Raw genomic sequence first — 13933 nt, 5'->3', positions numbered from 1 at the left:
TCTTGAACTCTTTTTCAGAATATTTCATTGAATTACATTTTGTTATCATACAATGCATTTTTCATATTAAAAAAAAAAAATAATCTCAAAGGGAAGTCTCATTTGAGAGCACCTAGTTGGGAATCTTGCCATTTTGCCTCATGCACACCAGGTTACAAATCAGAAAGTAAAATCCAGTCTACCTGCTGCATTTTTAAAATAGAGCATAACAGCCACCATCCACAATTCCTCTTCTAGCCCAGCAGAAGTTGAACTCTAGAGCAGCCGCTACACTGCCAAGCAGGCAGGCTCCGGTGGGGTGGGGAGCCGGGGAAAAGGAACACAATACCGCTCTTTGAAGGCTGACAACTGCTGGAGTGCAAAGTTCCTAAGGAAACAACTGCCTTGCTCTGACCCTTTCCCACCACTGAGCAGCTATGGGTTTTCATCTTGCCTTCATCTTCTAACATGAAAGTAATATGAGTAAATTAAATGGCAATTGTTTGCTTCTGTCATCTTTTGTCTTCTCAGTCTCTGAGCACAAGTTATCTTCAATCAAACCTGACAAATCTATTTCCATCATCTTCCCTTTTCCCTCAACCACTCCTCCAAGGAAAAGCAGCTATTTCCTGGGGGACGGGCCAGACTCCTTGATTTCATACATGCATAAAAAACATATACTACATTTTCTTTTTTAAGATCTATACATTGCAAACTAGACATTTTATGCATTGTGAAAACACTGAGCTCAGCCTACCATCAGGCACAGGTGGTACTTCTCACCAACCTGTTAACCCATTTTTATTCATCAGATAACAACAGCCTTTTTCAACCATCACCAGCTTTTCCTTGTAACTCTTCCATGACTTCAGTACAATACCCTCAAGCATTACTGTTTAGGTCTTCTTAGTATATTGTACTACAAATACTTCGCCAGTTTCAACATTTCAGCAGGCTGGCTATGCCATACTCCATCATCACTAAAGGCTGGATTATTCAATGTTCTCTATGAATTCCAGCTGTAAAGAATTGACTTCCAAAAACAACAAGTCAAAAAGGAGGCAAGTAGAATTATACAAAATTAATGTAAGACATTATTGTCACAAGATACTCTGAAGCAAAACCCAAAAATTCCAAGGGAACCATGGTTAAAATAAGATGTTATTGCATGTGTGCTCACATTGTCTATTTTCCCTGAATTACTTTATTACAGAAAGTCAGTTCCTTGCTCATTTGAAAAATAAATGTTGCCATAAATATGGCATTATTTTCAGCAAGTTCGTATTTAGGAATGAACAATGTACTTATACTCAGTATTAATACAGGTAAACAGCCACAAAACTATTTCATCTACTTTTAGACCTGACAGGAATACAGATTTAGGGAACAGAATTGGCTCTGGCCAGGTGCTCTGCGTGGGGCTTGGGCATATTTGCTTATTTTGCTGTCCTGCCAACTGCTCCCTGGCAGAGCACGCAAAGCGATGGCAGTGACTGGGGAAAGAGGAGGAAGTGTATTGGCATCAAAGTGTCATGTTAGAGCAGGAACCCTCCACAACGTCAGGAATTTAAACACTTTAACGTGACTGTTTATTCTTGGCATGAGTACAGTTTATTTTTCACCTACTTCACACTGCTAGAGATAAGGGAATGCTATTTCTATGCAAGTTCCTGATACGTTATTTTAAGCGCAGCCATCACCCACAAGAGACCCCGTCTTGCAGGCTAGCAGCTACTCTTTCTAGAGGGCATTCGTAGATCACTCTGACATGAAAATTTAATATTCTCCCCAATTTTGTCAGCTCCGGGTCCAATAGTGCACTGGTTGGCAGAACATAGAGATGCCCATTTACGATGGTGTTTAATACTACTTTAGCCCCCTCCAGAGTTGCACAGTACCCCTCACTCCCGTGGGGGCCAGCATAGCCCCAGGTAAGCAATGGCCAGCGTGCTCAGCTGTGTCCCCACCTCTGGGCACTGCAGAAGTTGGAGATCTTACAGCTCTCAGCAAAAGGAGGCAGCAGGGGAAACAGCCGAAGCCAGGAACCATGACACTCCAAACATCATATGATTTTGAGCAGATTTTTTTCTGCCCTTTGTCACAAGCTCTTTGCTACAATCCCTGTCTTCTTCACGTCCCTTCTCCCCAGTATCACTCAATGCACTTTCACATGCTCTTCCTCCTTCCCCAATTTAAAATTCTCATTATTAAAAAAAAATAACAAAAACACAACAAAAATCCCTCGACAATTGTGAAACTACTATGACATTTAGTGCCATGACCTAATTCACTCTGCTTAATCCATCAGGGTCTTTTTATCCCACTCTACCCACCACTTGAATATGGGCAAGAAACTCTGACGTAGGCACTGGCCAGCAGTTGTCTTCACTGTGCTTAGCATTGTTTAGGCCATATTCTCAGCTCTTATTCACTAATTAAATACCTCTATGGCCAAAATAAAATTATACATCCAGTAACAATGGATGCAGATTGTATCAAGAATGGGAAAAAGAAAATCTGAAAAAGGAGTAACAGTCACACAGTAAAGAACCAACTCAAAGCCAGCTCTCAGATCAGGGAAAATAATAACTGAAAGACATTCTTGGATGAATGAATTAGGAAGAGAGATGGATTTTAAGTCAAGATATGACAGCAGTAAGACAAATATTGAATATGAGCAGCTTCAAAAAAATTTGGAATACATCTGAATTAACGCATATGTCAGAAATCAGACATATTACACAAATTCTAACAGGATACTGAAAATACAAGTACAAATTAAATGTTAAACGAGGGCTTCAGCCTGTAGGACAAAAGGATTTGTGTGTCAGAGATACCAAGTGGCACTTTAATTCTCAAGAAGAGAAATGGTTATTTGAGAGCTAGCTCTCCCCCGCTCAGAGAAGCAACATTTTAGAGCTGCATCCAGAAACTATGAGTAATCACAATGACAGATAGTCAAGGAACTGATGGGATATCCCAAAGAAACACCTCCTGGAATGAAAATACAGTCTTCTTCAACTACTCATTATAATGGCTGATCAGCATATATTAGGAAAATACACTTCTGGTTTGAATCCAAACCTTGAGTATAAAAAAGCAAAGCCCTAGTAAATATTTAAGAGAATTTTGAGTTCCAAACTGAAGAGCTAGTAACTAACTTCTTTTTTTAACAAACAAAACCATCAAAAGATTGTGCAACTCTAAGAGCCCTTAAGGAAACAATTGGGAATTTTTCATAACATGGTATTTCCTTATACCACTGACCACAGGAATGCAAACAGTTCCACCAAACAGATTTCTTCATTGGAAACAACTGACAATCTAACCATGTTTCCATCTTTTCCACTCTCGGCGCTCAGCATACAAAATAGATGATATAATAGGATACAGAAATGTCATACCGGGGCCGCAAGATATCTTTACTAAAACTCAGCACCTGAGAGGCTTTACAAGAATATACTTCCTTAGGGTTAGAGAGACAGAACTTACGTTTAATTATTGAGCATCTTTTTCTAATCAAAATTTATTTTTCTACTGCAATTTCTACTTACTTGTTGGATTTTCCCAAAATACCGTTAGCATCCCTATCAACCAGAAACAGACCCCTAGACCCAACCGTAACTCAGTATATCAGTAACGAGACTCAGTCCTGCAGCATTCCCTGACAGTAAGACAGATGACACTAGCCAGGAGCACTGGCACAAAAACATGGGTTGTTACTCAACTTGCCAAGTGGAAGAAAAAGCAGTACTACAGGAAGTATACCCCTTGTACATTATACAATATCCCCCATGTTAGTCTAATGAATAGATTTCCTCCCCAACTTCTCCATTTCGGATTATTTGAGCAATGCCAACTGACGCTATGAATTCCCCCAAAGGAAGCTGGAAATGTTGGCATATCGGTATGGGTAATGGCACTCTTAGTACTCACGGTCTACCAGCCTTCAGACCTTGTATGAGAAGACCAAGTATCAGAGATACCTCAAAGGAAAGCAAGACAGGCCTTACAAAGGGACTTAATTTTCTTGACAGCTAATTAACAAGTCACTATCATGGAGAAAGCAATTTACACCCTGTGCTGAGCTTCATGCTGTGAAGAAAGAAAAAGAAAAGAAACTAACATAAGCAACGGTAAAAACAGGGAGTATCGTCAGAATTCAGGAAGGCACCAGGAATGCTAAAAGGTACTAATCATTGGCACCCTGACAAATTTCTGTCATTGCAAATTTGCAACTCAATTAAGCCAAGATTTTAATCAGGGCTACAACTGTACTTAATTCTCTCCTTTGCAGCTGAAGGAAAGCAAGGGGAACAAGTCATAAAAACAGAACAAAACTGAAGTGTGCTACAAATAGACCAAATTGTTTTCAGAAGGAAAAAACAAAACAAACAAAACCCATGAAAGACAGAGTTTTATGGAATTGGTGTGCCAAACAAGTCCAGAATTTTGGATGGTAGAGAAGACAGACAAATGTCTTAACTTCAGATAGAGACATCAAAAGACTTCGCTTGTGTGGGAGGCTGTTTACCATCTACGGCAGAGGGATTATTACCCTGGTAGTCAAGGAAACCACTCTTACAATTACAAGATTTCAAATTTTGGAATTCCCCTTTTAGGAGGGAACATGGAAAAATCTTCCATGCTCTTCAAAAAGGAGAATGGGATGTGGCTGTGGTGTCCCACGTGCAGACAAACAAGGCCACAAGGCTTTGACAACAAACTCGTCCCAATAGTTTGGGACTCCTCCAAACCAACTCACAGAGGAAGAGGTTACCATCATAAACAAAAATTGTCTATACTGTATTTTAGTCTTCTGAGATGATAAATTATAAAATAGCTATTGCAAGTGTCCCATAATATTTACAGATACAAAACCATTTACCAGGAGTTATTGAACAGGAAACTAAAAATTTCAAGCTGGGCTTTATTTGAACTATAGCATCTCTTGATCTTTTCTTTCAAGAGATGCGCACTGAACTCTCAAAGCACTGACCTTTCGTCACAGCACACTCTTGGTCTTGGAGAATTCAACTTTTCTAAAGTTACAAACACATGAACCCTCCCCTCCTTTTTAGATGATGCTGAAGTTCTAAACATAAATTATACAAAGCAGCAGCTTGGTTTAATTACAAATAGTATGGCAAAAATGATTTTTCCAGTTATTATCTTAACTAGATAACCAAAAAAACCACATCAGCTGATATGCCAAAGTCTGTGCTGAGATTTAGAAGACTACTCCAAAACTATTTTTTATTTTTATTACTGTCAGTGTCCTAGAGAAAAACACGCACCAAAAGCTTTTCAGTTTAATCTTACTGGTGATGCTATAGAGAACTACCCAAACTCTCTAGACTGTAAGGCAAGGCAGTAGTTAGAGCACACCACATATTTCCACAACTAGAACATACTAATATCAAGCTACGCAAGAAATTATTTGCTGGTTTTCATTAAAATGCACAGTCCATTTTTATTTTTTCCTACAGTTGCTGCACCAAGATGCATGTTCAGAATGGCCAGAAACTACTGGGCAGAGCCTATGTAACATTCAAATGCAAACTGAATTGGCACTACAATCAGTGGAAGCTTTGGTGTTGATAAGGAAGCAGAGATTGATTTTAGAAAAATGTTACAAGTCAAAGCTATTGAAGAATATCCAAAAAGCTTTAATTATGACTTCTGGCTGAACTAAATACATATGAAAATGAAGAAGCTAATTCACACTTACCTTTGTCATCTGATAAATCCCACTACTAAAGGCTCAATGCTCAACAATTCAGTGTTGTAAAGAATACAGCTGCTGTCTGGTATCTACTCTAATTACTAACTATTTCTCAGCAAGACTGTAAAATACCCTACTTAAAAATATTTTCAAGTACTGCATTATTAAATTTTCACATAAATACAGTCCAAGCAGTGGGAAATGGCAATTTCAGAAATCATCTGAATGGCCTTAAGGATCCGGATGCTGGGTACAGTTCTGCAACAGGCATCCTAACTGGCCTCACGAAAATAATTTCAGCATTAAATACTTCTGCTCCCCTCACCCTCTTAAAATGAGGTGAAGTCCCTACTGAGATCGACATTAGTCAAGCTGTATTCATTCATATTTATTAATATATTGCCTCTCCTACAGTGACAGTACTTCAAGCCAGACAAAATACAAGTGGTAACTGTGGCTTCAAAAAGCCTGTCAAGGGGAGGTGGACAGTGCTCCTTTAGCCTTCATTATGAAAAATGAAAAAGCATATGTTAAAGCTATACCCAATACATTTAAGCAAAATAATTTTCAAGCTCTGTCCAAGGTTTGGAAAATTGTGAACAAAAAAACACCTAGCATTTTCCAGCTGCTATTTAATGTCCCTGAACTTGCATCCTAATCTTTTTTCCCCTCTACTTCTTTTTGCCGCACTCCACATATATTCTGGTATTCAGACTCTTCAGATTTTAAATCTCTACTGGAAGGAAGGAAAAAAACCAAAAGTATCTCACATTCCTTTTTAAAAGGAAAATGAAACATGGAAGCCAGGCATGACTCCCTTCTCACCTTTTGTTAGCACAGGTTTCCTGCTTTCTTCTTGTCCCAGAGAAGAAATCTTTCTCATTTTCTACCAGTCTTTCAGTGTCAACTCCAACTCATTAGCTTTTGCTACAATCTCATTACTGTCGTCAGATTTCACCTACTAATATGTCACATTCATTCCACATTTAAAAAGTTGCTCTCAGCTTCTCACCAGAAACCATCCACTCCAACCACTCCTACCTAGTGGTTTGCAGGATCCCATCCTCAGCAACACACACTTGTACAAAAACGCCAAGACTGCTAACGGCTGTAAGAAAGCCCACCCTCCACTCATTGCAGCTCCCTCCTTTTGTGCTTTGCTGCTACTTCTGCATTCAGTTTTCAGCACCATCCCCTGCACTTACAACACTTCATCTTTGGCCCGCTCCTCCTCTTCCATTGCCCTGCGTGCTCTTGGTATGAGAACTGCCCATAAGCATTGCTTTGGGTAGTCTCCTATAAGTCATAAATATAGTAGTTCCCACTAGGAAATGGCCCTGCACCTACCTAGCCCTTTTTATTCTCAAACTGACATCCACAAGAGAACATTTTTACATTTTTAATCACCTCAAATTCATAATCAGAAGCAACTTCTTGGTGCTGTACGCAGGCCATCTACCTCCTACTCTGCCCAAGACACCCACTACAGTATCAAAGCTTCAAGAATGGAATGGACACTTCAGGGAGCAAGACTTTTGCTCCCTTGGGCTCCATCACTCATACAAGGAAAGAAGACCAACTTTCCAACTCACTCAGGTATGTACATTTGATATGCCATTCTCATTAGACTTGCATGTAAAAAATATACTTAAACATTTGCAGTTATAGTATTGGTATAGTGATAGTGGTCTGCCTAAGGATAAAAAGCAAGGCAAGTTTCATAGGGAATCTTTTCATGCTTTTTCATATAAAGTAACGATAAGATCTAGCACATTCTCACACTACATTTCATTTCACAGCAAGTTTTTCTGCAAACTGTCTTTGCCTCTTCACTCCTAAAAAATGACCATTCAGGATGTTTTTACTAAGAAGTGATGCTTACTAACTTGATGCTTCAACCACTTGAGCAGCCACTGATTCCTTCCTAATCTCATCTTTTCCTTTAATACCATGTCGGTTTTATTTCTAAGCCATCAAATCTACAGCACCCCTACACCTGCTCTAGCACAGAGTTTTCTCTTTCAGCTATGAAGCTGAAACGTTACTCCCACTCTACTTCAGCAACATTACTTCTGAGCATTTCCAGCAAGGTCACCCGCATTCTGCATCTCTTTCTGAGACTGTCCAAACTTGCCTCGTACCATGCCCGAAAACAAGAAAAGAAGAATGGAAATAAAAAGGAAGCCCTGCAGCTGAAGTTGAGGGGCTGGAGAGCATTTTCCCCACACTCCCAATAGCGATTGAGGCAATCAGCCCAGTTGCATCAAGGCACAGCACAACCTCCCACGAGGAATCTCTGCACCTGACGACAGATGATCAGAAGACATTTCACAACACAGACTTCAAGTGTATGGTACTATTTTCTTCCAGTATTAATTTATGGATAAAGCCATAGCTGGATTCATGACACCACTATTGCTGCAAAACTAATAATGATCAGTGCACATACAGATCTTTAAATATTTTTCCTCAGCTACAAAGTGCCAAAATCCTTATTTATTGAAACAAGGTGTATTTGGAAGATAAGATTATGATTTGTTTACAAACTGGCCAACTCCATTGGTGAAAGAAAAACAGGTTTTTATCAGTATTCTTCCTACTTTATTCTGATACTATAAAGAGAAACTTTGCCTCTTCATATTCTTTAATCACTCTCATGAAAGGCTCAATCCAGCCCCCAAATCTGAGAAAGAATAGAAAGCAACTACACTTTTTTTTTTTTTTTAAAAAAACCTCTCTCTCATTTGTTCACTTTTGACTTCTACAAAGCTTAATTCATCCATCCTCCACCCTAACCCCCGGGAGCATCTTGTACTTTCCAGCCATCTGGACTGTATTTACTTTACTAAGAAGAAAGTTAAATTTGTTCATGAACAAAGAAAATCCCCTTACTATCTTCCCATCTTGTCTGCACAGTTATTTTCTAATTTCTTATTTTCTCAAAAAAATTACTGTGCCCTCTGGGGAGCTCGCACAATCTTCCTTGTGAGCTCTACTGAGGTCATACAACTTCTTCATTTACCATTTTCTATTGTTGCTTTAAAAAAAAAAAAAGAGAGAAAAAAGAGAAATTACTATCTTCCCCCTCAGTTTTCACCTTCTCTTCACAAAAGCCTTTACAAACAGCACAACAGTTCATATATGATGGATTAGGACAGTAGCAATTGTACCAAAGCATTTATTTAGACAGTAAAAGTGACAGTTTTGCAAATAAAATGAACTATTGCCAAACTAAGATCAGAGACAAATTTTAGAAGGAACATACACAAACACTTATTTTTGAAGTCATACCCATTTTGAGGGTATCCCTCCCCCGGTAGCTCAGTGCTAGCGCAGGACTACTGCATCTCAGTTCCTCCATTTTTCGTCAAAATATCCGTGCTGCAACCCCCCTCCCAACACTGTGGATACAAGTGTGCTGAGGAAGACTTGCAGAAAAAGTGCAAACTGCAGAAGACAAGCAACTACCTCAAACTGGTTTTTACTTTCTTCCACACGTTCTTAAAACCTACCTACTTTTATCTGGTTTTATCTGAGCTGCTGTATAATGCCTCCCTCTTAGCGCATTTTATAACCCTATTTTTCAAGGCATACTATCTCTTTCGATCAAAGGTAGCGAACTATAGCTTATCATTAAAAGCTTTTTTGCAGCTTTACTCTGCTCCACTTGACATGCACCAGAAATCTGCATCAAGTTTAAATGAAAGCCAGATTGGCCCCTTTGTTACAAAGAAAATAAATGAAAGCAATGAGCAATGCATGACATGCAGCTAACTTTTTAATTAGGAATTGAAGGTTCCCAATGCTTTGTGATGCTTGACCCAAACATCTGATTAATTTCAAAAATTAATTCAGTTTAAGGAGCTAATTTAATACCTGTGATAAAGGAAAAATGCCAATGTAGAACTATACTGTAACATAAATTAGAAAACACGTACTAGAAGAAAAATACCTTTCTAGAGGGATGATTGCTTAAAGAGAACTACCTGCTGTTGTTTGTTTTCAAGTTGAACCTCTGAATTTAATTTGAAGAAGTGACCCTTCAGAGGCGTAATGATTTTTAATGATCACGTGAAGTATATTCTTGTCTCTTCAGCAGCTCTTCTGGAATACCAAGGAGCAGAAGTTCAATTACAGATGTGCGGGAGGCTGCATACCACCACCACAGTATATTCATTAAGAGCAGGAAATACACAGTATGAAGGTAACAATGAATTAAAAACGTAATTGAACATGCCCATGTGAAAAATAATTACTGAAATAACTCACCCAAATACTACCACGTATAAAATAATGCAAAATAGTTAAAATTTTGCATAAAGCTCTGTGGCCACACAAGTGCTTGGACCAGCATAATTAAGGGGACATAGGTGGGGCAGAAACACTTCCCATGCCAACATTTACCTCTTCCACATCTATGAAATGAGGACTTAATGCAACGTTAACAAAACCAAACACTCTGCTTCCTTGCATTTGTAGTTGCCACTTTCTAGACTGATTCAACATTATCCCTTCCCAGTTTTTTCCTCCTCATCTCCAAAACCCACAAAGGACCATCAGTATGAATTAACACGGTTTGTCATTAAAATGAAGCATAGTGAAGATGCAATACACCTCTGCTTTAGGGAAGCATTGCCAAATTATTTATCAGAAACAAAACCCTAGGAGACCTGTTACCAGTTGAGCAATACCTCCACTAACAAGGACTTTTCCCCCCTTTCATGTGATTTCAAGCAGTCTGATTTTTCCCCAGAATTTGTAATATTTTTTTTCTTCTAGAAGTGAAGACATGGACAATAATCAATTAGGCAACTGAACTTCCTTTTGAGTCACAAGCTGAATGTTTCATGCAAGCTACTAAAAATAAGTTTTACTTCTAGCAGTGACAACTCCTCACAGCTTAATCAAAGGAATAGCAATCACAGCCTAATGGGCTCTGTTCTCTAGAGCATCTGAGCTGGAAAATGATCAGTAAGAGAAGATTCACTGCAGAGAAGAGAGGAATCTGCAAAGAAGTGAGGACCAATATATTTGCACTTAGTGTGCCTCAATTTGATTTTATGTTTGTAACAGAGAATGTGAAGTGACTTGATTCTCAGTCTGCAGCTATGGTATGAAATTAGTTTCTAAGGAAACAGGGCAGAATCTGAGGGAACAAGATTTCTGGGTTTTGAAGGAATTGAGTCTTGAGCATCCTCAACTAGCAATTTAACTAGCAACCTCACTGGCAAGGCACACCCATCTATTTGAGGAGGGAGAGCACAGAGGTGTAAGCAGGATGCACAGCCGTTCACCACCAGTACCAGCCTACTCCTCTCAACAACAGTGTGTGAAGAGACACTAAAAATAACCGATAATACAGTTGGCACTTAATATAGTCTGCTCGTTCATGCATGCCACAGTTCCCCTATGACTTTTTAAAAATCTGACTGCCCACATCTCATGGTTCCTCTCTCAGAGGGAAAAAAATTTTTAACCAGTGAGGCATCAAACACTTCTTTCTTTCCAAGAACTCAAAGGGGGGCAGGTAATAGGTGCTGATTTTCAGGATTTTCCACACCATGAACTCCAAGCGGGTTTCCCTGCTGCAGTCCTGCAGGGGTCCATATTGGGACCAGTACTGTTTAATATTTTCATCAATGACATAGGCAGTGGGATCGAGTGCACCCTCAGCAAGTTTGCAGATGACACCAAGCTGAGTGGTGCGGCTGACACACCAGAGGGACGGGATGCCATCCAGAGGGACCTGGACAAGCTGGAGAAGTGGGCCCATGTGAACCTCATGAGGTTCAACAAGGCCAAGTGCAAGGTCCTGCACCTGGGTCGGGGCAACCCCCAGTATCAATACAGGCTGGGGGATGAAGGGATTGAGAGCAGCCCTGCCGAGAAGGACTTGGGGGTACTGGTGGATGAAAAGCTGGACATGAGCCAGCAATGTGCACTCACAGCCCAGGTGGCCAATCGTATCCTGGGCTGCATCAAAAGAAGCATGGCCAGCAGGTCGAGGGAGGTGGTTCTGCCCCTCTACTCTGCTCTGGTGAGGCCCCACCTGGAGTACTGCGTCCAGCTCTGGAGCCCTCAGCATAAGACAGACACGGACCTGTTGGAGCGGGTCCAGAAGAGGGTCACGAAAATGATCAGGGGGATGGAACACCTCTCCTGTGAAGAAAGGCTGAGAGAGTTGGGGTTGTTCAGCCTAGAGAAGAGAAGGCTTTGGGGAGACCTTCTTGCAGCCTATCAGTACTTAAAGGGGGCTTATAAAAAAGATGGCGGCAAACTTTTTAGCAGGGCCTGTTGCGACAGGACAAGGGGGAAGGGCTTTCAACTAAAGGGGGGTAGATTCAGACTAGATATAAGGAAGAAATTTTTTACGCTGAGGGTGGTGAAGCACTGGAACAGGTTGCCCAGAGAGGTGGTGGATGCCCCATCCCTGGAAACATTCAAGGTCAGGTTGGCCGGGGCTCTGAGCAACTTGATCTAGTTGAAGATGTCCCTGCCCACGGCAGGGGGGTTGGACTAGATGACCTTTAAAGGTCCCTTCCAACCCAAACTATTCTATGATTTTATGATGAGTACTGGACTCCAGAGAGGGTCCCCCGAGCCTCCCCGCCAGTGGAGCTGATGACATGGGACTGCTTCAGATGCTCTTCCCAGCCAGTGCTGTACCCCACGTGCAGGGATCGCACTCAGGACGCAGACAGACCCAAAGGGCAGCTATGCCAGGGAACTCCACAAGATTGGTTCCTCCAGGCCAAAATAATCAGAATTCTTCGGAGAATTTAAAACTTCAGAAGTACATGGTGCACTTCCGAAACTTTGAAATGAAACATTCCTTCTACCAACCAGCCACGTAACCCACTGCTTAGCAATGGAGATTGCACGTGTGTATGTATCTGCAAAAGGCAAAACAAGTCTTGTTATCCATTATTCTCACAACACAGCAAGACAGTTTCTCTCTGGGTATACAAAGGGTTTTAAATAAAAAAGTTATCTTTAATTCACATTTCCAAATAAATCCAGGTCTCCTTTACATTCAATAAAAACTGGATCATGAATTGAAAATAAAATCTTTCTAAAGCAGTTTCAATACAGGTGTTCCAGTAAGGCTAATTTCAGCTCCAGAGAGAATGCTCCTTGGTTTGCATACGTCCTGCGTTGGTTTGGGCAGGGATAATTCTTTTTGCACAGCTGTCCACTTTTCAAAAGGAAAATGCCAATGCACCTAAAACATCAGTTTGAGAACCTGCTTCCAAAAGTGTTTGCCTGAAGGCCAGCAGCCCAGAGATAACAGCCCAGGCCTGAAATCCCAAATATGTTACCACAGGCCAGGATATTACTTCACTACGCTATTCCACTGCAGACTGCACGTCAATACCCATCTCTATCTATAAATCAACGGAACCTATTTTTGACACAAAAGCTTCAAAATAAATCCTTCTGACCAACCTCCCAAATTAATTATGCAAATGCTGTATGAAAGTGCACAGATCATTATTACTTCAAATTTTTAAACCCCTGCACAGATACTCTGAAAGGAAAAGAAAGTAAATGCCTAATTATACACATTGAATAACCCAGATAATGGCCTGTCACATGCATCACTCTGAATGCAAATCAGAATGATGGTTTTAGCTGTAAACACAACGTGGCAATGTCAAATAACTGATCTTGTCTTTGGCAAGAACATGCTTCTTTAAAGATACCATTCTGTATTCAATGGGATATATATATTTAGCTTTTTTTCCTGTAGAGCTTCAAAGCCTTTCCTTACAAAAAGTACCCTACAAAATATTCCAATAGAGATGAATAATTGTATTTCCCCAAACAGAACAACGCTGCCACTTATTGCCTTGCTAAAAACACTAGAAGCAACAATACTGTTTACTGCATTATTGTTGCTCAAGCAAAGCGTGATTGGTTTTGTATTCAAAATGTCCATAAAGGAAGGCTGTACTCAAAAAATTCCTGTGCTAAGGAGCACTTACCGCTTCGGAGAGAGGAAGAATGGCATACCCACCACAAGTAATTAACCTCCTAACACCTGCCGTGGAAATGAGTGCCTAACATGCACTCCAGGCATGTTTAGCAGATGGGATTTTCTTCATTTCAGGCTATGCCTTTCTTACACAGCAAGCAAACCATGCAGAAATCGAGAGACATATGAAAGGAAGGGCTAAAACTGAACAGGTAGAAGTAGGTGAGAATGCCCAGGTTAGACATGCCAGGGAG

General features: G+C 40.4%; 1 protein-coding gene across 5 annotated transcripts in view; it reads right to left on the bottom strand.

Annotated features, from left to right (window-relative positions):
* ADD3 (adducin 3) overlaps positions 1-13933 on the bottom strand; it is a 116951-nt gene that overhangs the window by 69435 nt on the left and 33583 nt on the right. The gene's annotated exons all lie outside the window — the stretch shown is intronic.

This window comes from Aptenodytes patagonicus, chromosome 5 (assembly GCF_965638725.1).
Source record: "Aptenodytes patagonicus chromosome 5, bAptPat1.pri.cur, whole genome shotgun sequence".
NCBI classification, from domain to species: Eukaryota; Metazoa; Chordata; class Aves; order Sphenisciformes; family Spheniscidae; genus Aptenodytes; species Aptenodytes patagonicus.
The sequence above is the reverse complement of the archived record's forward strand: the minus strand, read 5'-3'. Positions and strand labels throughout refer to the sequence as shown.